The sequence below is a fragment of the Corylus avellana genome, chromosome ca4 (assembly GCF_901000735.1).
Source record: "Corylus avellana chromosome ca4, CavTom2PMs-1.0".
NCBI lineage: Eukaryota > Viridiplantae > Streptophyta > Magnoliopsida > Fagales > Betulaceae > Corylus > Corylus avellana.
Window position 1 is genome coordinate 15,311,037 of NC_081544.1, and position 4,855 is coordinate 15,315,891.

A 4,855-nucleotide genomic window follows, 5' to 3' on the forward strand; every position below is an offset into this window, starting at 1 on the left:
TTCTTTTGTTACTCTATTAAGCCCAAGACTCGGTCATCCAAATTGACTTAAATAATAAATCCATACCACATGCATATGTTGATCAGGCACATTCATACAAGGAATTCAATAAAGCAGAAAATAATCAAGTTAAGCATCACAATATGATTGTAACGAAGGCACCAATATTGAAATATTAAAGCAACATGATTAGGGATTCAATCTAGCCCTACTAAAGTATTTAGATACACATGATTAAAATAAAGGGAAAAGAGAGAACTGAAAAACAACTCCTAGAAATAGCCTCCAAATTCACCTATGAAATTGTCTCTCCAATTCTCCCCTTTTTCTAAGGGGCTTAAAGGTTTATTTATAGGCTTAGGAAAACCCTAGAGTCCCCTAGAGACCCTAGTAAAATCAGAGGTCTAAGTCCTAGTCGAATTAGGACTTGGAATCCCTAGATGATGTGGAAAAAGGCTCTTTCTGAAACTGGGCTCTCGGGTGCACTCTATCACAAGAGTAGTGCGCTCGATTGCATACCTGCAATCGATCTCTACTCTTGGGCGCTCGAGCCTAGCGCATTGCACTTGGATGCTTCCTCTTTATCCAAGACTTCTAGCTTTTTCCCAATTTTATCCTTTATACTCGAACTTTCCAGAAATGCTTCATTTTCTTCCTAAAACCTATAAAACATAGAAAAGGCAAAAATGAAATAAAATATGACAAAATAACAAAACTAAGAAATTAATAAATGTAAATTAAGGGGCTAAGATATGAATATTTTAGCACATAACACCTACCCTTTTCCAAGACTCTCACACGTATTGCACCGCTTGTGAGCGTTGCCAAAAGCTAGAGAGCATTTTGAGACAGAACATGAAGCCCCTCAACCCCATTCTAATTGTTGAGATTTTTGATGTATGGGGCATTGATTTTATGGGACCTTTCCCAAACTCCTTTGGCTACCTCTATCTCCTCGTTGGTGTGGACTACGTGTCCAAATGGGTGGAGGCTATTGCATGCAAGACCAATGACCATAGAGTTATGGTCCAATTTTTTAAGGACAATATCTTTGCTCGTTTTGGTACTCCTCGAGCAATCATAAGTGATTGAGGCAAGCATTTTTGCAACTAAATTTTTGAGCAGTTGATGAAGTATTTCATCATACATAAGGTTGCCACCTCTTATCACCCATAGACAAGTAGACAAGTGGAGATTTTAAATCGAGTGATCAAACAGATTTTGGAAAAGACTGTGAATCATACAAGGAAAGATTGATCTCTACAATTGAATGATGCACTATGGGCTTACCGTACTGCGTTCAAGACCCCGATTGGCATGTCTCCATATCGTCTTGTGTACGGCAAAGCATGTCACCTTTTAGTGGCGTTGGAGCATAGAGCATACTGGGCCATTAAGCAGCTGAATTTCAATCTTACAAAGACTGGCTCACAAAGGAAGCTCTAACTCGATGAATTAGAAGAGCTGAGAAATGATGCATATGATTGTGCAAGGTTGTACAAGGCACAAATGAAGAAGGCTCACGACCAGAGCATTTTGAGACAATCTTTTGAACCTGGTAAGTCCTCTACAATTCACGTTTGCATCTCTTCCCAGGCAAACTCAAATCTTGATGGACATGCCTATTTATTATTTGATCAATTTTTCCTCATGGGGCCATTGAGATTGAGGATCCAAAGAATGGCAACACTTTCAAGGTAAATGGACAAAGGCTGAAACCATTCTTGGAATTGAAGAGTTTGGAAATTGAGACGACGCTATTGGAGGATCCTAGTTATCCGGAGTGATTGTCATCTACTATGGAGAGTCTGGCTGAAGACTGTAAACTTAACGCTTGTGGGAGGCAACCCTCGTTCTTTTTATTCCCTATCATTTGATTTTGTTAGTTTGTTTTGTTTTTGTTTTTGTTGTGTTTTTCAAGACGAGTGTCTTACATTCAAGTTTGGGGGGGACGTTCTCTTACGTGACGCCCAACATGTGCCACCCATTCGGTATTGTATTTCTAGCTACATTGGGGACAATGTGTCATCTTAGTTTGGGGGTGGGAAAGACATTTCTGTCCATTTCTTGTTATTTTTATGTTGTTGTTTGTGTGTTTAAAAATAATAAATAATTATTGTTCTGTGTTGTAGATTAAGCATGAGTTACACTATAACTTAGGTTTGCATTTCATTGGTTTGTTTAACATCTTGAATACATCATCATCATTAGGAATCTGAGTCCTTTGACTCATTTTTGGTTAGAAAGACTTCACATGTCTAAGTTGATCATTACAAGCACGTTTGCATAGAGTTTGTGAGGTATGAGATTTGAATTGATTAGGGTGTATCTTGAGATTTGTAGGATGAATTGTGGATGAAACATTGGCTTGAAAATAGATAAAAAAATAAAAAATAAAAAATCAGTTTGAGTTTCTCATTGATTAACCGGACCTCTTGCCTCACTAAGTATTGAATGTTTGCGTAAAAAGATGAGAAATTCAATTTGGTTAATTGTATGGCTAGTTTGGCTTCGTAGCCTTTTTAACTTGAGTAATTAAGTTCTTATGGATGTTTTTCCATCTAGTGCCTTTAAACCATCTGATTTAGGACTGGCCCAACACTCATTACATAAGTCAATTATAAAGCTTAAGGGAGCCGAGCATTGCATAACCTACAAAACAAAATTGCACATCTTGAATTAAGCCTTGGTTGTTTTCATTTGAGTGAATTCCTATGAATTTTGAGTTATACAAAACTTGGAGAAAAATTGAAGCCTCATGATTGTATGTTAGTCTCACGTTGCACTTATTGGAGCATGTGTTGTCTCAATTTTCCATCTATGAGTTAAATGATTTTTGGATGTCCTGATGATGTGATTGTGGTGTTCACTTTGTTAAACCTGCTCTTGATGTAAGAATCATGTGTTTGTGTGGAAGTTCATATTTGTCAATTACATAGTGTTTTAAAAAAAAATGTTTGTGGCTATCATTGCTGTTAAACCCTCACGAGAGACTTCACTCGTTCTCTAGGGATGCCTAGGGGTTTAAAAAGCTTGTTGCATATGGTAAATGCAATCGTCTCTCCCACGACATCGGACTTATGTTTCAAGCTTTGATTTTGTTTTTCATTTTGTTTTGCTAAGGGACTAGGTAAACATAAATTTGGGGGTATTTGATGAGTGCCAAATATTGCATATTTGGACCCTTTAATTTGCATTTGCTAAACCTTTAGCTTTGTTATTTTCTGATTTTTTGTTAGTTTTGGTGTCTTAGTATTTTGTAGATTGTTAAGAGAAAACTACAGTTTGAAGGTGAAAATTGCAAAGAAGTCGAAACAAGTGAGATTTTGGAAGTTGCGATCGAGCGCATAGAACCACGCTCGAGTGCGTCTCGCTCGAGCCCAGCAGGGAAACGCTCAAGCGCAGTCCCGCATACACCCAAGCAAGCCGTGCCCATGTGTTGCATCGCAAAAGCCCTGAAGAATTCTTGAGTACGCTCGAGTGCACCTAGTTTGTGATCGAGCACACTCAAGCTGACTTGGCAGCTCCGAAGCCCTAGGTTTTTAGTATTTATAGCATTCTTTTCTTTTGTAAAAGGGAGGGAGGGGACGCCGTTCAGTCTAGAACTTCAAGTTTTTGTCCTTTTTGAACTCTAAATTCGATTTCCCTTTGTAAGTTTTTAGTTTTCATGATTTCAATTCATTTTATTATGTTTTCTGTAATCATGAGAGGTTAAAGCCTTCAATTAAGGTTGAAGATGAAGCCTCGCCATTGATTTACGTTCATACTTTCATGTAATGTTCATACAATTCCATTATTTAATAAAGTTTGACATTCTATTTCAATTCAATTATGTGAGTAAACTCTTGTGATTGATTGTTGTTTATTAATTTTGCAAACATTGGATATTCGGTGTGTTTCATCCAACGGATACATCGAATCATTCAATTTAAATCGGATATCCATTGTGATTCGCAGATTAAATGGATACATTGGATGATTTGGTTTAAGTTGGGTATTCTTGTTATTGGTATAATGGATGGATTCGTCACATGTTTCAATAGATCATTTTTATAAAACATAGAACATTCATAGGTTTCTATCATTCTTCGGATGTATGAACAAAACATGAAAATGTGTTGTTTTTATTTGGTGAAGTGGATTCTGAAAACTTTAGTGCTTTTTATCATTTGTTTTTAATCAGTTTTATTTAGTTTATCTTTTTGCACGACAAAATCAAACAAAATTCGGAACTATGTTAAAATAGGATTGGTTTAGATAGAGATTAAATTTCACGACACAATTCCCTGTGTACTCGACTGTGCACTTGCATAAAGTATATTGCACACGACTCGTACACTTGCAAGTATCATTTAAAACTCACAAGACTAGTCCCTAGGTTTCTATAGATGACGCTAGGGTTAGGTGAGAGCAGCTCATCGTGCCATGGGTGGATTATGTCCTTGATTTTAGGAACTGCCTTGATTCTTCCTTCCAAGGTGGGATGTTCTACCGTATTTCCTAGAAGATCTTGTGTAACTGCTTTTCAAAGATGGTCTATCTGAAGACTTGGTTAAACAAAAACAATACTCGTCCCTTACTTTGTGGGATTGTTCAGCTGAGAGTGATACGATGCTTATTCTTCACTCTGTGGGCCTATGTTTAACTAGGGCTGGTTCGCGTGGTCTTGGGCCTTTTCCATGCTTGTTGGACTCTCCTTAGTGGGCCTTTCCAAAGGCCCAATCCACCAAGTAAACCTAAATCTATAAATAGAGGATCCTAGAGACGAATAATGCATACTTGTAAGTGCATAGGACTTGTGAGAAATATACAAGAGAGAGAGAAAAAAAGAAAAAATATCTCAAGTTTACTTACG